The 25,198-nt window shown below is 47.8% G+C and overlaps 1 protein-coding gene across 1 annotated transcript in view; it reads right to left on the bottom strand.

The window, feature by feature from the left end:
- DACH2 (dachshund family transcription factor 2) overlaps nucleotides 1-25,177 on the bottom strand; it is a 289,898-nt gene extending 264,721 nt beyond the window's left edge. The window contains exon 1 of the mRNA XM_040325046.1: nucleotides 25,065-25,177. The gene's annotated coding sequence lies outside the window, so the exon portion shown is untranslated. The remainder of the gene's footprint in view (nucleotides 1-25,064) is intronic.
- Between the last annotated feature and the right edge of the window lie 21 nt (nucleotides 25,178-25,198).

Raw genomic sequence — 25,198 nt, 5'->3', positions numbered from 1 at the left:
AAGAACCATGTGTCTTGGTGACTATACATGGCCTACCAATGGGGTCATATCTACAGCAACTGGTCCATGTGGTCCAAGGGGGCAATAAAGACCTTTTCTAATTTTTCAAAACGCCCATTGGCTTTGTTAAAAAAAGGCAAAATTTTCTTGATTTTTGGCTTTGCCCCACCCCCAGGATTCATCTCCACCCACCCACCCACCCATCCAATTAATGCTCCTGTATCATCAAGTGATTGGGAGTTGGTTTCAGGGATGGAGATGGACCCAAAGTCATGGAGGTCGGGTCTGTAGTAAGAGTGAAGTTGGGATCCGAGGGGTGCACAGAAGAGGGTTTTCTAGCCAACTGCAGGCACCTCCTACCAGCCCCTCATTGGGCACCCTTCTAATGTTCTAGCTTGTGATTGGCTGACATGTTCATGTACAGTTTTTTTTGGGGTTACTAATAACTAATAACAAATTAAAACAACAACAACTGCATGCAACAATGGCCATAAAACCCCAAAACCATGTAAAGGGTTAACCACTTGTAAGTAAATCTACCATATGTATTTTATGTAAAATGTGTGAGTAAATAGCATTCCCAGGATAAAGACAATTGTAAAGAATATCTAAACATTTAAGAGAAAAATCTTCACAACCCAACTGGGTTCATTCCTTCCCACCACCCTCCTGAACAGCGTTATACAAATCATCATCAACAACACGTCGGGACCCCCGTGGGTCCAAATTTACTAAAGAAATTGGGACAGTTCACATCGGAGAACAAGTGGTAAAGAAGGAGAATCTGTGTTAATTTTAAAAAAGGTGGGGGAGAAATAATAATAAAAAATAAATAAACGATCAAGATTTTTGCTGGCACATGATTGGGTATTAAAAGGCCACTACATCTTCATCGTATTCGGCAACATTCCCTTCGTAATGTTCACTTTGGACTCGCTTGTCCCACGTGGGATCCAGTCTCAGGTCTCCTATACGGAGCGGGACTACTGCCACTTCTGCAATCAGAAGAGAGCCTTAGTGATTAGCCCCACCTTACACTGTAAAGGGATGCACGGTTCGGCATTCGAGCAATGCTTCGCTATGTCTCAGCTGTTGCCCCTTGCTGCAGTACTTACCTGTGTACCCCCTGAGTAACAGAGCATCCTTTGTCTTCTTCCTCTAGTGCTAGTGACCCCAGTGCACTACTGTGTTCCCCATGACTCCAGTGCACCCATTCGCCCACCATCCTGTGCCTACTACAGAACCCAGTGCGCTCAATGGCTCAATGCACTCCAAAGCTTTCCCCGTCATCTTCTGACCCCAGTGTGCCCCATGATTTCAGTGCACCCTAGGGCATCCGGCATCCCACTGCACCTCTGGACCCCTTTACATTACACAGCACTCTGGACCCCTTTACATTACGCAGCACCCTGCACCTCTGGACCCCTTTACATTACACAGCACCCTGCACCCCTTTACATTACACAGCACCTTGCACCTCTGGGCCCCTTTACATTACACATCACCCTGCACCTCTGGGCCCCTTTACATTACACAGCACCCTGCACCTCTGGGCCCCTTTACATTACACAGCACCCTGCACCCCTTTACATTACACAGCACCCTGCACCTCTGGACCCCTTTACATTACACAGCACCCTGCATCTCTGGGCCCCTTTACATTACACAGCACCCTGCATCTCTGGACCCCTTTACATTACACAGCACCCTGCATCTCTGGGCCCCTTTACATTACACAGCACCCTGCATCTCTGGACCCCTTTACATTACACAGCACCCTGCACCTCTGGACCCCTTTACATTACACAGCACCCTGCACCTCTGGACTCCTTTACAATGCACGGCACCCTGCACCCCTTTACATTACACAGCACCCTGCACCTCTGGACCCCTTTACATTACACAGCACTTTGCACCTCTGGGCCCCTTTACATTACGCAGCACCCTGCACCTCTGGACCCCTTTACATTACACAGCACCCTGCACCTCTGAACGCCTTTACATTACGCAGCACCCTGCACCTCTGGACCCCTTTACATTACACAGCACCCTGCACCTCTGGACCCCTTTACATTACACAGCACTTTGCACCTCTGGGCCCCTTTACATTACACATCACCCTGCACCCCTTTACATTACACAGCACCCTGCACCTCTTTACATTACACAGCACCCTGCACCCCTTTACATTACACAGCACCCTGCACCTCTTTACATTACACAGCACCCTGCACCCCTTTACATTACACAGCACCCTGCACCTCTGGGCCTCTTTAGATTACACAGCACCCTGCACCTCTGGGTCTCTTTACATTACACAGCACCCTGCAACTCTGGGCCCCTTTACATTACACAGCACCCTGCACCTCTGGGCCTCTTTACATTACACAGCACCCTGCATCTCTGGGCCCCTTTACATTACACAGCACCTTGCATCTCTGGGCCCCTTTACATTACACATCACCCTGCACCCCTTTACATTACACAGCACCCTGCACTTCTGGGCCCCTTTACATTACACAGCACCCTGCACCTCTGGACCCCTTTACATTACACAGCACTTTGCACCTCTGGGCCCCTTTACATTACGCAGCACCCTGCACCTCTGGACCCCTTTACATTACACAGCACTCTGCACCCCTTTACAATACACAGCACCTTGCACCTCTGGGCCCCTTTACATTACACATCACCCTGCACCTCTGGGCCCCTTTACATTACACAGCACCCTGCACCCCTTTACATTACACAGCACCCTGCACCTCTGGACCCCTTTACATTACACAGCACCCTGCATCTCTGGGCCCCTTTACATTACACAGCACCCTGCATCTCTGGACCCCTTTACATTACACAGCACCCTGCACCTCTGGACCCCTTTACATTACACAGCACCCTGCACCTCTGGACTCCTTTACAATGCACGGCACCCTGCACCCCTTTACATTACACAGCACCCTGCACCTCTGGACCCCTTTACATTACACAGCACTTTGCACCTCTGGGCCCCTTTAACATTACGCAGCACCCTGCACCCCTTTACATTACACAGCACCCTGCACCTCTGGACCCCTTTACATTACACAGCACCCTGCATCTCTGGGCCCCTTTACATTACACAGCACCCTGCATCTCTGGACCCCTTTACATTACACAGCACCCTGCACCTCTGGACCCCTTTACATTACACAGCACCCTGCACCTCTGGACTCCTTTACAATGCACGGCACCCTGCACCCCTTTACATTACACAGCACCCTGCACCTCTGGACCCCTTTACATTACACAGCACTTTGCACCTCTGGGCCCCTTTACATTACGCAGCACCCTGCACCTCTGGACCCCTTTACATTACACAGCACCCTGCACCTCTGGACCCCTTTACATTACACAGCACCCTGCACCTCTGGACCCCTTTACATTACACAGCACCCTGCACCTCTGGACCCCTTTACAATACAGCACTTTGCACCTCTGGGCCCCTTTACATTACACATCACCCTGCACCCCTTTACATTACACAGCACCCTGCACCTCTTTACATTACACAGCACCCTGCACCCCTTTACATTACACAGCACCCTGCACCTCTTTACATTACACAGCACCCTGCACCTCTGGGCCTCTTTACATTACACAGCACCCTGCACCTCTGGGTCTCTTTACATTACACAGCACCCTGCAACTCTGGGCCCCTATACATTACACAGCACCCTGCACCTCTGGGCCTCTTTACATTACACAGCACCCTGCATCTCTGGGCCCCTTTACATTACACAGCACCCTGCATCTCTGGGCCCCTTTACATTACACAGCACCCTGCACCTCTGGACCCCTTTACATTACACAGCCCCCCCCCCCACAGTTTGTTACACAGACACCCCCCTAACAGTTCTGGACCCCCTGCATGTTACACTGGGGGGAGACATGACATGCGGCCTGCCGCGGCCCACCGGGCATATGCCCGGTTTGACCTATGTCCAGTCCGGCCTGTCTACTACGCTCCACCATGAATACCCTCTGCTGTCTTCCTTCTCTCAGGTATGTTCCTGCAATCACCAGGACTGTCCTTGTCTATGTGGACTCATGTCTGATACAGCACTGCTGACTAACATCTGCCCATGTATGACCCTAAGACAATCTTTCAGATAATATTGATCTGGCTGGTCGGCTCTTCTGTACATATTCTGACTCAATCCTGACCTGTATCCATTCCCTGTACTCCCTAGTAGATGAAATGAAGAGTCCTCACTCTCTATGCAGCTCCCGCTTCTCAAATTAAAGATTTATTTTTCAGCCCAAAGTGACTTTTTCATTATTCAGAGATCAGACTGCCCCCCCCCCCCCAATACTGCTGTCTAGTGCAGAGTGCTGGGAGAGGGTTGGGGAGTCTGGTTGATGAATAAAGGGTTAATGACTTCCTTTCCTACAAGGCTAAATAGGCGTCGGGGGGTCAGGGGAACCGTGTGAAAGAAGCGCCGCCGAATCCCATCCCGAGCATCTGTTATCCAAAGACTTCTATTTTATGCATCTCAACAAAACGTGTTTAATGCCGACAAGAATTACAAAGGATAATTCAATCAGTTCAACTAATTATACCAACGCCGGCATCTGCACCCCATACCGCTCCTGTTCATTCACCGGACATAGCGTGTGTGCGTGCATGTATGTATGTATGTATGTATGTGTGTGTGTGTGTGTATGTATGTGTGTGTGTGCGCGTGTGTGTGTGCGTGTATGTATGTTTGTTTGTGTGTGTGTGTATATATGTATGTATGTATGTGTGTGTGTGTGTGTGTGTGTGTGTGTGTACACACACGTGCGTATATACAGTACATACATACATACATACATACACACTACATTCTCTCACACACACATATATATATACCGTATATGCTTAAACAGTACATACACAAACATATATACACACACACACACACATGTATTCCATACAGTACATACACACACATAATGTACATACATACGCGCACACACATGCACTATGTACAGTACATACACACAACATATATACAGTACATACACAACATATACATATACAGTACATAATACTGTACACACACACACATACATATATGTGTGTGTGTGCAGTATGTGTATGTACTGTATATAGTGTGCGTGTATGTACAGTTTGCACTATATATATATATGTTGTGTGTGTGTGTGTATGTACTGTATATAGTGTGTGTGTGTGTATGTATGTATGTACTGTATATAGTGTGTGTTTGTATTTGTGTGTGTATATATGTATGTATCTGTGTGCGTATGTATGTGTGTATGTACAGTATATGCATGTTTGTACTGTATATAGTCTGTGTGTGTAGTATGTGTATGTACTGTATATAGTGTGTGTGTGTGTATGTATTTTTGTGTGCATATTATGTATGTATCTGTGTGTGTGTGTGTGTATGTGTGTACGTACAGTATATGCATGTTTGTACTGCATATGTGCCTGGAACGACTTCTGTAATGTCAGCAGACAGTGGACTTCTGCCTGCTCTCTGCTGAAACCCCCCCCCCCCCCCCCCCCAACAAAAAAAAAATCACAGGAGTTTAAAACTAATTCCACTCCTGTGATCCATAGAAGAAGTACAGCCAAACAAGCTTTTCCTGTACGTCTCCTTTAAAGTTACCAATTTCATTTTGTTGCGTTGTTTAATTGTGTTTCTTTTCTACATGCGTGGATTTAAATGTTCTTTTTTTTGGAAGCACATGATTACAGCCTGAGGCTCTAATTGGCTTCAAAAAAGGGTGGGCTCGGGGCACAGAGCACTGCGCCCCCAAACCCACCCAGTTGTGTGACAAAAGCAAATTAATATTCGCTAATGTCTTCCTGTTTCTTCTCCCGACCAATCAGGAAGCGTCCAGGGACCCAATAGGCCAGGAGTCCTAAGACCCAATTGGCCATGAGTCCTAAGTCCTGATTGGCCGGAAGGAGAAGCGATCGACGAGACTCAGGAGGAGACGCAGGGGGGAAGCAGCGATCTTGATGGGTTAAGTGCCTGGATGGCAGGGGAACGAGCAATCCGGAAATTGAGCGACAGGGGGAAGCAGCGATTGATCAAGCGGGTGACGGGGGGGTGGGTTGTTGTCTGGCTGGCTGGAGGGGGGACCACCCCAAAAAACAAATTGAGCACCAGCCGCCACTGCTGAATATATTGATGGGGGTATCAAGCTATTTTCTTTCCTTCCACCGGTGGAGAGACAAAAAAATGGCTTAGTTAACTCATACTTGCCTAGGAAGGTAGGATTGTTTTTTTCTTTTTAGGGAAAAGTTTTATAAACAATGTAACAATACAACTAAATAACAATGTAACAACCTAGCTGAGAAGGTTTCTGATTGTCCAGGAGGATGAAACAGGAAGACATTGGTGAATAATGGTTCACTATTGTCACACGAGTGGGTGGGCTCAGGGGGCGCAGAGCTCTGTGCCCCGAGCCCACCCACTTGTGTGACAATAGTGAATTATTATTCACTAATGTCTTCCTGTTTTTCTCCTTCTGGCCAATCAGGAAGCGGCCGGGAGTCCTACCCTGTTTCCCCAAAAATAAGACCTACCTTGAAAATAAGACCTAGCATTATTTTCCAGGAGGGTTGCAATATAAACCCTACCCCGAAAATAAGCCCTAGTTAAAAATGCTTGTAAAATCCTATAATCCACTATATTACAGTAGTTTATAATGTACAATGTGATTGTTTCTGTAATATAATTGCGGGGAAGAGAGCTCCGGCGGGTAACAGAAGTGCAGAGCGGCGCTATAACAAATGTATTTGGCACAATTATATTATAGAAACGCACACATTGTACATTATATAATACTGTAATAGAGTGTATTATAGGATTGTACAAGCATTTTAACTCAGTTCACACTGGAAATTCCTGTCAGGCAGGGAGGGAGAGGCGGAGAGAAACAGTACATTGCATGGTAAGACCTACCCCGAAAATAAGCCCTACTGTGTCTTTTGTTGGCATAATTAATATAAGACCCGGGCTTATTTTCGGGGAAACACGGTAGGAGCCGATTCCTGGTGGGCTGGGAGGAGAAGCGACCAACGAGACTTGGGAGAAGACGCAGGGGGGAAGCCGCAACCTGGATGGGGTAAGCGAGGGGCTGGCGGGCGAAGGGGGAGTTAAGAGGGGGAGGGGCGGTCAATCAAGGGAGCACCAGGGGGGTGGGTAGTTGTCTTGCTGTCTGGCTGAGGGGCGGGGGGAGTGTGGCAGACAGTCCCCAAGAAAATTGAGCACCAGCTGCCACTGCTGAGCAATTTTCTTTCCTTCCATCCGCAGTGGAAAGACAAATAGGTAGATTCAGAGAGATTTGTGTAAACTTGCGGCGGCGTAGCTTAGCGTGTTTAGGCTACGCTGCCGTAAGTTAGCGAGGCAAGTACTTGATTCTCAAAGTACTTGCCTGCTAAGTTACGGCGGTGTAGCCTAAAGCGGGCGGGCGTAAGGGCGCCTAATTCAAATGTGTGTAAGGGGGCGTGTTTTATGTCAATATGGCTTGACCTTACGTTTTTGACGTTTTCTTTCAACTGCGCATGCGCCGGGTGCCTACATTCCCCAGTGTGCATTGCGGCTAAGTATGCCGCACAGGCCTATTGATTTAGACGTGGACGTAAACGACGTAAATCCCTAATTCACGGACGACTTAAGCAAACTACGTAAACATTTTGAATTTCGAAGCGGCAACGGCGGCCATACTTTATCATTACTATTCCATCTATTAGATGGAATAACTTTAGGCCTGATATTGCCTTACGGAAACGGCGTAAATGTACTGCGGCGGCCGGGCGTAAGTTCGTGAATCGGCATATCTACTAATTTACATATTCTACGCCGACCGCAATGGAAGCGCCACCTAGCGGCCAGCCTCAATATTGCAACCTAAGATAGGACGGCGCAAGCCGTCTTATCTTAGATATGTTTAAGCGCATCTCTGTTTGAGCATACACTTAAACATAAGTCGGCGTAGATTCTGAGTTAGGCCGGCTTATCTACTGATAAGCCGGCCTAACTCTTTCTGAATCTACCTAAAAAAAATTATATAATCTTTGGCTTGCCTAGGAAGGTAGGATTATTTTTTCTTTTAGAGAAAAGTTTTATAAACAATGTAACAATACAACAATATAACAATGTAACAACCTAGCTGAGAAGTTTTCTGAAATTTATAAACAATATAACAATGTAGCTGCGAAAAATCCTTTATGGTCTTAACAGCTGATAGAGAACATGACATCTGCAGCTGCTCTATCAACGAATGGATTAGTCTACATAAGCATAATAAATGAGGAAGAATGCCATAAAACAAAAAAAGGAAAAGCGTGGCGGTAAGCGAAGGCTTGACTTATAGAAAGTGGCAGCTCCGCTCGCCCCTGGTGCTCCCTTCGTTTCGCCACTCAATAATTTGACTGATTCACTCGAGTGGCCAGAAGAAGGACATTTTCTGCCCGATTTCAGAGTAATCAAGTCACCTGCTCTACAAGTCACTGGGGGGGCCAACTCAATTGCACTCCGCCGGGCGGCGCATTAACGTCGAGACGGGCGTAGGTGCTTTCTACATTAAGTGCGCCCGCGATAGCGAGGCTCACTGACAAGTGCCACTTTAGTTTTTAAAGCCGTCTTAGAGGTCTCTGAAAAGGAACATTATGTGGGGAGATAATGACAGCGAACATCAAAAACGCTTGCAGCGACACTCCGATCGTCCTCCAGACGCTGTATCTTCTGAGCGCGGCTCTATCAGGGCCCTGGGAGTTATCTCTCCTTTTTCTTACAGTCATAATCCGCAATTGTTCCGGAGATGTATTTCATATTTATTTCATATTGTGGGATAATCCCCTGTTCTTCTGTCATTCAGGAGACTGGCGGCAGCCGGCGGTGGCAGGTATGGAGGATAAATGCCGAGTATATATTCAGATATTCTGAGCCGTTTACGCTCAAGTCGGTCAAACATTAACTCCCCACACAGGTTTTTTTTTATTTTATTTTGCCGTTTTGGAATTTTTTCTTTTGATCTGTTCACAATCATAAGTACGATTGTCTTCAAAATATGGTTAGTGGATCGATTGGCCTGAAGCCTGGAATGCAATAATACAATTCAGGCATATGTGCAGTAGAAGGGAGGATGTGTGCTAAAACTCACATGCCGCACATATGCATCCATTGCGGTCCCAGCACAGTGACAAATCGGTCATAAACAGTCCCCCCTCAGTCTATGTTTGTGACCAGGACCTGCAGGACAGGCTTCCGATCATGTGACCACTGTGACAGCCAATCATAATGATCACATGATCAAGAAGTCCCCCCTGCCTCGCCGCCATTTAAGCGGAACTTCCGTTAGTCTCACAGGTGGCTCCATCCCACAATGGCGCATCCGCAGACATGCCAACGGGCTCTGCCCAGCCCAAATCAAGTGGCCCGGGGATTCCCTTCATCTATACCAGACCGTTATCCTAAATAACCCCCCAAAAAAGCACAAAGACCCCCATAAAATCCATATCAGACACTTATCTGAATATGAACCCTGTCTGGCCAAGAAAGGAAGAGGACATTGGTGCCCCTCCATCTGAAGCAAACCAAGCCCTCAACATGGGATGGGGTGAGGTGGTGCTCATGTCGATGAAAGAAAGGGCCTCTTACCCACAACCCTGGCCCAGTGGTGTGGGAGTCAGCAGGAAGTGGGCTTACCACAATCTGAAAGCTTTGTTTAAGATAAGAGTGAAAAAAATGTCACCAGTACACCAAGGATTCCTCAAAAGGGTCCAAAGCTTTATTCACATGGTACACATACGGCAACGTTTAGGAGCCACGCAGGGCCCCTTCGTCAGGCAAGTGACCTTGCCCTGCGTGGCTCCTAAATGTTGCTGTATGTGTACCCTGGGCTCTGCCCAGCCTTGGTAGCCCTACAAATAAAGTGACCAGGGATTCCCTTCATCTATACCAGAATCGTTATCCTAAATAAATCCCAAAAAAAGCACAAAGTCCTCCATACCATACCAGACCTTTACCTGAATATGAAATGAACCCTGTCGGGCCAAGTAAGGAAGAGGACAAAGGTGCCCCTCCATCTGAAGCAAACCAAGCCACAAGCCCTCAACATGGGATGGGGAGAGGTGTTGCTCATGTCGCTGAAAACAAGGGCCTCATACCCACAACCCTGACCCGGGTGGTTGTGGGTTAATCAGAATCTGAAAGCCTCCTTTAAGATAAGGAGTGAAAAAATGTCATCAGCACCCCAGGGATTCCTCAAAATGGTCCAAAGCTTTATTCACATGGTCATAGGGTACACATACAGCAACGTTTAGGAGCCACGCAGGGCCCCTTTTTCAGGCAAGTGACCTTGCCATGCGTGGCTCCTAAATGTTGCTGTATGTGTACCCTGGGCTCTGCCCAGCCTTGGTAGCCTTACAAATAAAGTGACTAGGGATTCCCTTCATCTATACCAGACCGTTATCCTAAATAAACACAAAAAAAGCAACAAAGTCCCCTATAAAATGCATACCAGACCTTTATCTGAATATGTCTGGCCAAGAAAGGAAGAGGACAAAGGTGCCCCTCCATCTAAAGCAAACCAAGCCACAAGCCCTTAACATGTGATGGAGCGTGGTAGTGCTCATGTCGCTGAAAACAAGGGCCTCTTACCCACAACCTTGGCCTGGTGGTTGTGGAGGTCAGTGGGAGGTGGGCTTATCAGAATCTGAAAGCTTCCTTTAAAGGTAAGAAGTGAAAAAAGGTTATCAGTACACCAAGGATTCCTCAAAAGGGTCCAAAGCTTTATTCACATGGTCACAGAGTACACACACCACAACGTTTAGGACAGGGGCCATCTTCCGGTATGTGCCTCCACTGGTTACACCACAGAATGTGAAAGTTGGGAGGCAACAATGAGGGGGTTAGAGAGAGATGAGCAGGTTTGAAGAACATAGCAGGGACAGAACAGGCATGAATTGAATCAGCACCAATTGTGGAGTCAAGAAAGTTAGGAGATGTTGGAAACTGGAAGAACGAGATAGTAGAGATAGAGATCAATAGGCAGAAGACCAGGAAAAATTCTGGACAAAGTTAGCAACATAATTCAGGATCAGTTCAAGCCAAACAAAAAGAAGCAAGTCAGGTCACCACAGAGGACAACGTGGAAAAAGAAGCTATGGGAAACAACATCACAACTGGAGGAATGATAGCGTCTTACTCCTGCAGTTGGCACTAGAGCCCAACAGAAGGGATGAGCATGGGTTTGGTCCAACTTGAGTTGAACTAAACTCGGAGGGAATCTCTAGCTGCTGCCCAACACTTTCAGAGTATGTGGCCATATTAGGTGAATTGTATCATGAGCATCCCCCTACCACTTTCTACATGCAACTGCAAAACAAATAATGCCCTCACCACAGTTGATTGGGTGACGATGGGCGGGAGTGGCAACTTCCTTCTGGGTTCAGTCTGAACTTGGGTTCAGATCAAGGAGGAAGCTGTAACCCCTGCCCATGCCAACCAATATGGGCATATTAGGTCAATGATGTCATAAACATCCCTACCTAATTGAGTAGGCGCTACTGTGGAGTGAAAAATGCCCTGGTTGTAGTTGATTGCGAGGCAAAAGGCAGGAGTGGCAGTTTTCTTCTGGGGGTTTGGTCTGAAATTGGGTTTAGATCAAACCCAGAAGAAAACTATCCCTCTCACCCAATACACTGCAGCCAGAGCATATGGGTATACTGGGTCAATAAATTCATGAGCATCCCCACCCCCAGAGGCAGGGTGGGAAATGTCGTGGCTGCAATTGATAGGACGGCAATGGGTGGGAGTGGCAACCTTCTTCAGGATTCGGTCTGAAATTGGGTTTAGATCAAACCCAGAAGTGAAATTCCAGCATTCGTTGGTCCTCATTTGCCATTACACAAACAGAAAAGAAAAACACAGAAGAAAGCCATCCCTCCTGCCCATTGCCAACCAATCAACTGCAGCCAGAAGATGTGGCTAGATTAGGTCAACGATGTCATGAACATTCCCTCCCCGAGCGGCGAGGTTGGGAATTGCTTGGCTGCAATGGATTGGAGGCAATGGGGGGGCTAAATGGCAACTTCTGGATTCGGTCTGAAATTCGGTTTGAATTAAACCCAGAAGGGGGTGGTCACTACCACCCGCTGCCACTCAATCAGCTGTGTCCAGCACATTCCCCACCAGTGAAGGTGCATCCATAAGGGGCGCACGGGCGCCGCCCCCCTCTCCTGCCACCTCTCTAGCACCAATAACTAGGTTCATGCATTGCATGAATCTATCTATGGCCGCCGCCGTCACCCCCTATTTAGGTATCCGGCCCCTTTTCGGCACCGGGCACCTGAATTACAGCAGCAAGGTATTTTTTTTAAATCACCTGATTAGAACCATAGGCTCTAATAGGCGTCAAAAAAGGTGAACAGCGAGCGCCATGCTGGGCACTCGCAGTTCACTCAGCTGTGAGTTAGGAAAGCAAATGAATATTTGCTTTCCTAACACTGAACCGGTGCTCGGTCCTGTTGCCTGTCACCTAATTGGCTGAAACAACAGGCGCTGTGAGGCATCCAGCCATAGGAGAGCACAGGCTAGAGAAGACATTGAGGAAGACATGGACACTGAATACTGCTGGTGCCGCCACCCGCTGCCCACCTGAGACAGGGTAAGTGCTGGGTGGGCAGGGGGCACAATGGCAGCATTTGGGGCACAGTGGCTGCGTTTGATGGGCACAGTGAGGCTGCATGGGATGGGCACAGTGAGGCTGCGTGTGATGGGCACAGTGAGGCTGCGTGTGATGGGCACAGTGAGGCTGCAATTGATTGTTTTTTTTGTTCACAATTTTTCAGTTTGCGTCACCCCCAAAAATTTTGAGCACCGGCCACCACTGTTCCCCACCATTTGGAGTGAGGATGCTCATAACATTGTTGACCTAATATGGCCACATATTCTGGCTGCAGTTGATTGGGTGGCAATGGGTGGGAGAAGCTTCCTTCTGGGCTCGGTCAGAAAAAAAAGTTCAGACCAAACTGGTGATCATCCCTACCCAACGGTCAAGATCTTCAAGAACTCCGCCGTGCCCTTTTTAATGAACGGAAGAGAAAATCTGTGAACGTCCTCTGGCAAAAAACATGATCAACTGTTACCTTATACCGTATTTATCGGAGCATAACGCTCACTTTTTTCCCCTTAAAATCAGGGGAAAATCGTGGGTGCGCGTTATATGCCGATCGGCGCCGCCGCCATATACTGAGCACAGTACACTCGGGTACACTCGGCTAAACTCGGCCACGCTCGGCTCCGCTCGCGGTCACGCCCTGTCCCGCCTCCTAGCCTTTATGCGAGAGGAACCGAGCGTGGCCGAGCCTAGCCTAGCCGAGTGTACTGCGCTTGGTATATGTCGGCGGCGGCGCTCAGAGACAGCGCGGGAGAAGCGGGGAGGACACCACCAAGGCCGCAGACGGACGCCGGACAAGACAAGGCTGCCAATGCACGCCGGGCAAGACACCGACGAGGGGCATTCAATTAAGTATTTCTTTTTTTTCCTTTAAAATTCCCTTCTAGGTGTGGGGTGCGCACTATACGGCGGTGCGCGCTTTACCCCGATAAATACGGTATATGTTTCTTCCACCGTTCTTTACATTACTGGGATACAAACAAGCTGCCTATCGTTAAACACTGAACATATGGTCCGAGCAGAATACGACTACATTTTTATATTTTTTATTTTTTTTTAAGCCTTAGAGATGTCACCGGCGCTCACAAAGTCGCCGCGGTTTGATGGCACAAATGTTAATTAAGAATTCCTTTTGACTCACGGTGGAAGGGAAAAAAAAAAAAAAGCCCTCGCCATATGTTCCCGAATATATAACATTTATGAGAGGCATAATTTATGCTATTTTGTCTCTCCGTACTTAATCAAGTTAAATAAATTGAACGCGAGGCTACATTTCAATGTTTGCGAGTGCGCAGCGAGTTCATATATTTCAAGAGCGACAAATCAGCTCTGTGGAAAAAATAAAGTTTTCTGTTTGTAGTGGCGGCTGCGTGCAGACGGATGCATCCAAATTCCTGCTGCCCTTGGGGGGGGGGGGGGGCTGCAGCAATCAGCGATTATTTTTAATATTATGTTGAAGAACTCTGGTCTGTAGATCTTAAGGAAGAGGTTGTTAAACTCAAAATGACATTTTGTATCAATGTTTATTTTCTTTTGAGGGCTAAAGCGCACTTTTCCGTGGCAGTAATGTTCGTGAAATTGGGTTTAGCTCAAACCCACAAGGGGGCGGTCAATACCGCCAAATCAGCTGGGGCCAGGACATTCTCCACCCTGCCTTTGGGGATGGAGATGCTCATGACATTGTTGACCAAAAACTCCACCCCGGTGCCAAAAAAAGTGCACACATATAAAGACTGATACACAAAACGTGCAACGGGTGTACACATAGTCCTCCAAAAGAGAAGGACCTTAGCAAGAGAGAGAGAGCATGTGAGAGAAGAAAAAAGGGGGGGAAAGGGGGGGGAGTTAGGAGAGAGAGAAAGAAAAGTTAGGAGAGAGAAAGACAAAGGGGGAGAGAGAAAGACAAAGGGGGGAGAGAGAGGGAGAGAGAAAGACAAAGGGGGAGAGAGAAAAAAAGGGGGAGAGAGAAAAAAGGGGGGAGAGAGAAAAAAAGGGAGGAGATAGAAAAAAAGGGAGGAGAGAGAGGACAAAAGGGGAGAGAGAGGAAAAAAGGGGAGAGGAAAACAACGGGGGAGAGAGAGGAAAACAAGGGGGAGAGATAGGAAAACAAGGGGGGAGAGAGATGAAAAGAGGGGGGGGGAGAAAAAAGGGAGGAGAGAGAGAGGGGAAAAAAGGGAGGAGAGAGAGAGAAAAAAGGGGGGAGAGAGGAAAAAAGGGGGGAGAGAGAGGAAAACAAGGGGCGAGAGAGAGGAAAACAAGGGGCGAGAGAGAAGAAAACAAGGGAGAGAGAGGAAAAAAGGGGGGAGAGAGAGGAAAAAAGGGGGAGAGAGAGGAAAAAAGGGGGGAGAGATAGGAAAAGAGGGGGGGAGAGAAAAAAAGGGAAGAGAGAAAGAAAAAAGGGAGGAGAGAGAGAGAAAAAAAGGGAGGGGGAGAGAGAGAAAAAAAGGGAGGGGGGAGAGAGAGAAAAAAAAGGGGGAGAGAGAGAGAAAAAAGGGGAAGAGAGAGAGAAAAAAGGGGGAGAGAGGGAGAAAAACGGGGGGGAGAGAAAAAAGGGGGAGAGAGAAAAAAGGGGGAGAGAGAAAAAAGGGGGAGAGAGAGAAAAAAGGGGGAGAGAGAGAAAAAAGGGGGAGAGAGAGAAAAAAGGGGGAGAGAGAGAAAAAAGGGGGAGAGAGAGAGAAAAAAGGGGGGGAGAGAAAAAAGGAGGGAGAGAGAAAAAAAGAGGGGAGAGAGAGAAAAAGAGGGGAGGGAGAGAAAAAGAGGGGAGGGAGAGAGAAAGAGGGGAGAGAGAGAAAAAGAGGGGAGAGAGAGAAAAAGAGGGGAGAGAGAGAAAAAGAGGGGAGAGAGAGAAAAAGAGGGGAGAGAGAGAGAAAAAGAGGGGAGAGAGAGAAAAAGAGGGGAGAGAGAGAAAAAGAGGGGAGAGAGAGAGAAAAAGAGGAGAGAGACAGAAAAAAAGGGGAGAGAGTGGGGAGAGGGGAGAGACACAGCATGAAAGGGAGAAACATCGAAGGAATAAAAAAAGAGAGAAGGAAGGAGAGAGAAAAGAAAAGGGAAAAGGAAGGGGGAAGAGAGGGTAGAGCAAACTAAAAGAAAAACAATGGTAGGGGAAAGGTAAAAAAAAAAACAAAGGAGCAAAAGGTAAAAGGAAAGGGAAAAAAAAGGAAAGATAAGAAAAGCAAAAGGTGAGGAAAACGGATGAAAAGAAATTAAAAAAAGGAGAGGAAAATAAAGCAAATGAAAGAGAAAGGAAAGAAATTGCAACTGGAACACAGAGGCAAAGGGTAGTCCCTCTATAACAGGAAGTGCCTGAACAAGGATCTTCATGGCAGGATCACCAGGAATTATTTTAATGTAACAACATCAAGCTTCAAGAGATTTAGAAGTTTGGGTTTACTTTTCAAGTGCCATAAATTATGTTATTGGTGTTCCTTTCATTTTTTGGTACTCACTTTTTTGGATCCATTACTCACCTAAGTATATGCGCCCAAATCAACTGCAATTAAATCACGAAAAACAAAAAACGCATCATTCAACAAAGGGACCCCCGGGAACTTACATGACAGAGATTTCAAGAAATATACATAAAACTGAAGTTTTAACTGGAAGGTGAAATACGCACAGCTCAGATGTGCGAGCGGACGAGGATTTGGACATAAGCTGCGGCGCAGTGTGCACTCGATATTTATTTTTTCATATTTTCCTGTGTTGGAGCAGATGGAAAGCAATGCACCCTGGGATATGTCATTTATCACTGTGACAATGTGAAGCTTACCCGTGAACCGCTCACCACAGGGGAACCGCCAGATCCAGAGCCCATCCCCCGCAAAAAAAAAATAACGCCGGACCGCTGAAGTTTGGCAACGGCCGCACTGCTCATTAATTTAATCATATGAATTTATTAGTTGTGCGCATCAAAGTTAATCCACCACTGAATTGTCACAAGCAACAGTTTCCGTGCCGGCGGCTCCCAGAAGGGCACGCGAACGGTGCTTACAATTCGCATACCTAGGAAAACAGCTGCACAGATGAAACTGCGGCGATAGAGGACATGGATTCAGGGAGGGGTGGGGGGGGGGTGGAAAATAGTTTCCACGGTTGTATAACAATACTCACTGCAAAACAGGGACAAGGCTGACGTAAGACACGATGCTCTAAAGAGGAATACACAAGTGAGATACGTTGACGATTTACTGCAGATGTGAATACACAAGTGCGATACGTCGACGATTTACTGCAGATGTGAATACACAAGTGAGATACGTTGACGATTTACTGCAGATGTGAATACACAAGTGCGATACGTTGACGATTTCCTGCAGATGTGAATACACAAGTGCGATACGTCGACGATTTCCTGCAGACCGGTCCCTTCTCTTGTTAAAAAAAAAAGAATACAGCCAGGTCACAGAACTACCTCCAGTCTGCTGAATGGAAAGCTGAGGCCACATTGCCATGCCCCTATGAGTGCATCACTTATTTACACATGGGGGCGAACTCCTAGCCTAGGACTTAGGCCGCTCCTCCACAGAAGCAACAGTGCATGTGTTATTTTGTTGCATATTTCCGCACTGTGTTAAGAGCAACTTATTAATCTCAATGGGCTGCCCTGCCAACAGGTCATGCTTACAGAGCCATTAATTGTTAATGGCACCCCAAATTCGGGAATTAGGCTGCATTCACACCTAGGCGTAGGCAATAGCGTCGTTTTCCGGCGGTTTTTTTAGGCGTTTTTTTCGCGCGTATTCATGCTAATATGCGCGTTTGCATACAGCGTTGTCCGACGTTTTTGTACTTAGACGTTTTTTTTTTAGCCAATAGGAAAAACTATCATCTTTTCATCACTTGTTGCTATGTTGGTAGATTTTTTAAATCTTCTGCATGGGCGACAAGTTCTATTGACAAAACGCCCGTAGCAAACGCTTGTTGTCGCGCAATACGCGCGTATCTGGCGTTTTACATTGATTTCAATGGAAAACCAAAAACGCTCAAATACGCGCATATCGCGCGTATTGCGCGACAGAAAAGGGTCCAGAACTTCTTTTGACTACAGGCGATGCGCGTCAGGCGCATCAGCGTGCAGATGTGAACCATCCCCATTGACTTTCATTGCTTTTCGTCCCTCTGGCGTTTGTTCGCGTCGCGCTACATGCGACAAAACGCGAAGGTGTGAATGGGGTCTAAGATGCTAATTTTGCCGCAGGAACAAACGCAGTAAAAAAAAAATGCAAACCAGAACGTGTTTGAAAGCCCCATGAGCTACTTTTGGCACGCATAGGGCAGCCCATTGAAGTCAATATGCTGCCCCAAGCATGACGCGTGAAAATAGCACCCAAATAAAATAGGATTTGAGAAAAAATGTGCATTTCTGTACAATCATTCTTGATATTGTACATGCTCATACGCGCGCACCTTCGCATTTGCATAGGTGCGGCCACAGATCTAGACAAGGAGATTTTCGGTCAGGTGTAAATATATGATGAGCTCATGGGGATGTGGTGCAGTGCCAAAACAAAGTTAACTAAAGCCCAGGGCAAACATTCCAAATTGCACACCCCCCCCCCCCAAATGTGTGAGCATTTTGTCAGTGAAAATAAATCCTCTCCAGCACCAAATAAATCGAAGCATTAATTCCCTCTCCTTCCAGTACAAATCTGCCCTCCTGCTGAAACTCCCTCTCCCAGCACAAATCCCACCCAACCCCCTCCAAACTTTCCCCTTCCAGCACAAATTTCAATTCCCCAACCTAGCAAAAATCCCCCCATAAATTTCCCCTCCTAGTACAAATACCCCCCCAATCATCCCTACTAGTACAAATCACCCCCCAAAAAAACAATTTTCCCTCTACCATATTACTTTAATAGATACGTCGACGATTTACGAGTGAGATACGTCAACGATTTACTGCAAACCCCCCAAATCCCCCTACTACTACCAATTATTTTGCCCTTTCCCCCCTCCCAACACAAATCCCCCAAAATCACCACCCCTAGCCCACCTCCCCCCCAAATGTGCCCTACTAGAACCATATTTACTCCCTAAAGCCCCCCCCCCCCCCACATTCCCCTTCTCAACACAAATCCCCTCCAATCTTCTAGTGGCGCCCCTCCAACTTCCATGATGCCACAGTGCCCCGGGTGGCCGCTACTCCTGTCCACCCCTTGTCCTGGCCCTGGCGTGGCGATACAGTTTTACGGTCCAGTCAGCAGACTGGAGGCGGTTCCATGACCAGGCTGTTTCCCTTAACTAAAATCCTGAAAAGGTTAGGTCATTGGGGGTATGCTGGTTTCTCTGGATTAGGAAAGAGCAGCGGTATATCATCAACCATCAACGTATCTCACACACAGCCAGCCCAATCAACAGCCTTTTTCTGTTGCAGTAGAGCAACACAGCTTGGGCACCTCCACACCCTCAACCTGTGATTGGACAGTGAAAGCACAGAAACAGGTTGATGAGGTCTAAGAAACACGTGCACGTTGCACCCACCAAACCACATGGTACTTTTCCCGAGTATTGAAATGAATGGGCTGTCAGAAAAACGAGAGGGGAAAAGGAATTGTCCTGCCCCCCTCTTACACATGGACATCATTTTTCTGGTGACGTTTATCTGGGTTAGAAAGCAGCACTTCCCCATTTCTCGCCTAGACAAAGTAAAACATTTTTGACCTGCCCCCATACGAGAAGATGTGCTGCAGGGCTTAGGGTCCAGAGCAAACCCTATGGCACATCTGCGCACACGTTGGTTTCTCTCCACCATCTGCGCACGCGCAGAGTTTACTGTACATGCACAAAGACGCCTGTCAGGGAAGTCGCAAGCAGTGGCAGCTGGTGGTATATTTTGGGGGGTGGCGCCACACTAGGGTCGGTGCCCGCACTTACCCCATCTAGGTCGCAAGCTTCCTTCAGGCGGTGGCTTCACCCTGCATCTTCTCCTACCTCGGCTTCATGGTGGTACAACTTCCCCTGCCTCTCCTGCCTTCTCCTCCTCGCCAGACAATAAGATCGCTTCTCCTCTCAGACAATCGGGTCTCAGGACCCGCTTCCTGAGCTGGGATTGGCGAATTAGGAATATCAATTTGCTATTGTCACACAACTGGGTGAGCTCGGCCCACCCTTTTTTTAAGCCAGTTATAGCCTCTGGCTCTTATCACATACTTAAAAAAAAAAAAACAGTGGAATCCATGCGTCCAACGCCCTTCATGTAAATTAGGTGCCGGGCGCATGGATTAGGGGGGCGACGCCCCTGTGCCGCTGGTCGAAAGACTACCCTCTTTGCACATGCTCATCAGAGTCCTCAAAGTTCCCCTTACAATAGACACGAATGGGACTGCCCGTATGGAATGTACCTGAATGGGGAGGAAGGAGCGCCCTGGTGTCTAGAATAAGGCTTGCCCTGACCTGATCCTTCTGACCTTCTGGCTTGATCCTTGGCTTGCACCTGACTTCTCTCCGCCTGCTTCCTGCATCTGATCCTGGCCTGGCTACTGGACTTGTTTATCTTGCTCCCTGAACTTGATTCTGGACCGATTTCCTGTGTTGACCCCTGGCTTGGCTCCCTACTCCGCTATCCAGTCTGCCCTTCGGTTCCTGCTTCCTGGACCACCCAAGCACGCCTGTCTCAAGTTCCAGCTTCCCGGCACCCATGCTTCTGTGGGCACCACACCTGCTGTATCACCTTCAGTGGTGTGCTGCGCTCGGCCACAGGGGGAGCCCTCCTAGCATCTCAGCCTTCTACCAAGTTCCTGACAACCAGTAAGGTAGCAGCCCAAACCTGCAAAAGGGGCATAAGAACCACCAGCCACCAACTAGTTTGACACGTGTCCCGGATTGCCCGGGACAGTCCCGCATTCTGGAGGTCTTTCCCGGGCACCTTCACTCTGGGACAATACAGTGTCCCGGGAATGAAACTGACACAGGTCCCAGCATGAACCCCTCAGAGCTTAAGATGTGACCCCCCCCCCCAAACTAGTGAAGAACTACAGGTCCCAGCATAGATCTGTGAAATCTATGGGGTCACACCCTTAGATCTCACGGGTTCATGCTGGGAGTTTCAAATTTGGGGGGGGTCACATCTTTAGATATCAGGGGTTCATGCTGGGACTGGTAGTCCTTTACTTTGGGGGGGGGTAGGGGTGTGACCTCCCCAAAGTTAAGGACTACAGGTCCCAGCATGACCCCCCCAGCTAAATATGTGAGACCCCCTCCGTCCCCCTAAATAGTGGAGAACTACAGGTCCCAGCATAAACCTGTGAAATCTATGGGATCACACCCTTAGATCTCAGGGGGTTCATGCTGGGTGTTGCAGTCCTTCAAATTTGGGGGGGTCACATCTTTAGATATTAGTTCATGCTGGGACTTGTAGTCCTGGGGCCGGATTCAGAAAGAAGATACGACAGCATATCTCCTGATACGCCGTTGTATCTCTGAGTCCGGCCGTCGTGTCTACCCGTCTGATTCATAGAATCAGGTTACGCATAGATATGCCTAAGATCCGACAGGGGTAAGTGACTTACACTGTCGGATCTTAGGCTGCAATTTCACGCTGACCGCTAGGTGGCGCTTCCACTTGTTTGCGCAAGGAATATGCAAATTAGTATTTACGTCGATTCAGAAACGAACGACCGCCCGGCGTTTTTTTTTTTACGTCGTTTGCGTGCGGCTTTTTTGAGGCGTATAGTTAAAGCTGCTATACGAGGGGTATGTGCTGCGTATCCTATGTTAAGTATGGCCGTCGTTCCCGCGCCGAGTTTTGAAATTTTTACGTCGTTTGCGAATACAGCTGGACGTAATTTACGTTCACGTCGAAAGCAATGACGTCCTTTAGAGCAATGCACACTGGGAGATTTTACGCCGTTCAAGTAAAACGTAAAAAAAGCAGGGTCAAGGGAAATTTTAATAAAACACGCCCCCTACATCCCCATTTGAATTACGCGGCCTTACGCCGCAACACATACGCTACGCCGCTCTAACTAAGGGCGCAAGTTATTTGTGAATAAAGAACTTGCGCCCAAAGTTAGAGCGGCGTAACGTATCGCCAATGTATCTGAATCCGGCCCCTTGACTTTTGGGGGGAATGTGGGGTAATGTGACCCCCAAAAGTGAAGAACTAGAGGTCCCAGGATAAACCAGTGAAATCTATGGGGGGGTCCCAAAAAACGTATAACATTTTTTCTTTAATTAGGAAGGGATTGGAGGGGGGGGGGGGTGTCCCTGAATGGCAGTTTGGAAATGTGGTCACCCTATCACCAACGGAACCTCCTAAAAACTACTAGTAATTATTTACATCAGCCCAGCACCATCTCCAGATCAACCAAGAGCATAGGATGCACAGAACACCTGCATGGGCCGACAGTATAGTATCGCGTGAATGAGGCCTAAAAAAATAAATAAAAAAATAAATAAATAACAGACTTACTGGCAGGATCATCACGTGAAAATAAAGGGGAAAAAAAATTCACCCACCACATCTTAGAATGAGTATGCTGCAAAATTTTACGTTCTTATTTGTGGGTTTAGATACATTGTAAACGTTGTTCAGAAGAGAAGCCAAGGGTTTAAACGCATCAAAGTGACTTCAAGGTTATCTAGGAAAATGCCGGATGGTAGAGAGATGTTTACATTGACAAAAGATATAACTGGGCAGGAAAAACAACAACAATGGGAATTCTTTTCCTGATAATTCATTTTATTACGGGCGGCCGCGGCATTGTCCCGAGGTCCCGGGGGGGGGGGGGGGGGGGTATCGCGTGGAAGAGCTAATTACTCTGCCGCTGAGAACAGCAAGAAATTCGCTCAATAATCATGTTAATGCAAGAAGGCAGCAAAAGGGTAACGCCACAGTCAGCGCAACATGGCCGCCCTCACGCCAAGGTATTCTTTGGGGGGGATCTTCGTGACATCAAATATCAAGAAAAAAATGTATTTAAATTTCGCGACACTCGTTTTTGTGCTGGAGCCCCCCCCCCTTCCCACTATCGCAAAATAATAGAAGTTCTATTCACGATTCGAACCAAGTTTTTTTTCCGTGATGGACACCGCGGCTTTTAGGCGAGGCCGCGGCTTCGGGCCTAGTCCGCCGCGATCCTGGGAAAAGGCCGGCGGACTAGGCCAAAGCCGTGGCCTCACCTAAAAAGTTTTCGAACGGCCCTCCGCGGACTAGGCCGAAGCCGCGGCCTCGCCTAAAACATCCTGCCCGCAGCACGCCACAAACCTGGGAAAAAGGCCGCAAGCGTCCGGCCTCGCGGTCTTATTCCAGGATAGCGGCGTGCTGGATTTTTTAGGTGAGGCCGCGGCCTCAGCCTAGTCCGCGGAGCGCCGGTCCTATGGAAAGAAAAAAACGCTTTGGTCAAAATCTGAATAGATTTCCTCTCGCAACTCGATTTTTGCCCCAATTTATATATATATATATATATATATATATATATATATATATGTATACATACATACACACACATTTAAAAAAAGCACCCGCAGACACACACACTATTGTCAAAAGTATTGGGACACCTGCCTTTACACGCACAAGAACTTTATTGACATCCCAGTCTAAAGCCTCGTACACACAATCGGATTTCCTTTGAACAAATCCGTGGAATTTTGTGCGAAGGGCGTTGCCCGTGAACTTCTTCTGCATACAGATGGCAGAACTTTTTCAGCCAACATTTACGAAACTACGTGGTTGTACCAATGACACTGGCTGGGAAGGGGTTAACATCTAGGACTGCGATGGCGAACCTTGGCACCCCAGATGGTTTGGGACTACAGTTCCCATGATGCTCCACTAAACCGCAGATTGCATGAGCATCATGGGAAATGTAGTTCCAAAACATCTGGGGTGCCATGGTTTGCCATCACTGATCTAGGTCGATCAAAGGGTTAACTGTGTGCCTAGCCCAGCCGGATTCTAGTCCCTGCTTTGCAGGAACACACAATTAATTCCTTCCTGTCAGAACGGAGATCTGCCTTGTTTACATACAGATCCTCATTCTGTGCATTTTACCGACGATCGGTGGGTGCCAGTGGACACCGAGTGCTCGGCACCCGCAGAACGGCCTCTGCTATGAATAATCACAGCAGAAGGGTGCGCCCCCTGCTGGCAGAAGTGCAGGATCCTATACATCTATATATAGATATCTATATCTAGATATATAGGCCCAGATTCTCAAAGGGCTTACGACGGCGCAGCGGCATGTACGTCGTCGTAAGTCGTAATCTGGCCCGTCGTATCTATGGGACTGATTCTTAGAATCAGTTACGCATAGATATCACTTAGATCTGACAGGCGTAAGTCTCTTACGCCTTCGGAACTTAACAGCAATTTTTTGCTTCCGTCGATTTCCCCGTCGAGTATGCAAATTAGCTAGATACGCGAAGTCCCGAACGTACGCGTGGCCGACGCAGTAAAGTTACAACGTTTACGTTAGGCTTTTCCCGGCGTAAAGTTGCCCCTGGGTTTATGAGGCGCAGCCAATGTTAAGTACGGCCATCGTTCCCGCGTCGAAAATTTATAAATTTACGTTGTTTGCGTAAGTCGTCCGTGAATGGTGCTGGACGTAATTTACGTCCACGTCAAAACCAATGACATCCTTGCGACGTCATTAGGAGCACTGCACCCTGGGATATTTTACGGACGGCGCATGCGCAGTTCGTTCGGCGCGGGAACGCGCTTCATTTAAATGCTACACGCCCCCTACCCGCCGAATTTGAATTCCGCCGGGTGATTTACGTTACGCCGCCGCAACTTTACACGCAAGTGCTTTGTGAATAAAGCACTTGCTTGAAAAACTTGCGGCGGCGTAACGTAAATCAGATACGTTACACCCGCCCGTTTTTACGCCGATTTACGAGAATCTGCCCCATAGGATCCTGCACAGAGTAAAACTGCTATAGGGCGTTCAGCAAATGAATATGAAATAATGGCGTATTTTGGGGTCTCACAGCTAATATAGCCAAGTACCAGAAATAAATAAAATAAATACATAAAAATAATTCTCACCATATTTATGATGACATCACAACTTGCCAATAATAACTTTGCAACGTAAAATAATAATATTGTATCGATTTTTTTTAGCTATGGGATCTTTTTGCACTGAATGGGATCAATATAGTGGTGCTATAACTCGGCCAGCTGTCATGCTCACAATGCTGAGCGGAGTTCTCCCTTAATTAGAATGAACTGGCGCACACGTACAGAATTAATTACTGATGATGACACAAGTTCCAGGAGGTCCCCCCCCCCCCACCCCCCACACACACCGAGCGGAGGGCATGGTGCTGAAGACAGCAGCCACTGCGGCGCTCCCAGCAGACTGCGCCACTTAAATCAATATTGGTTTACTTCCCGTGGATGAGGAGGAAAAGGCTGATCGGATAATGACTCTCGTTACCTGTGGGGGAGATCAGTCCTGGAGATAAGAGACCCGGCACTCCGTGCGGCAGAAGACGCGCGTTCTCCTGGATGGCGACTCCCAGCGAACGCTTCGGGGGCCTCCCGGGCCGAGAGCTGCAGAGGAATAGAAGG

This window comes from Rana temporaria, chromosome 9 (genome assembly GCF_905171775.1).
Source record: "Rana temporaria chromosome 9, aRanTem1.1, whole genome shotgun sequence".
NCBI classification, from domain to species: Eukaryota; Metazoa; Chordata; class Amphibia; order Anura; family Ranidae; genus Rana; species Rana temporaria.
Note: the sequence above shows the minus strand (reverse complement) of the source record. Positions and strands in the feature narration are given on the sequence as shown.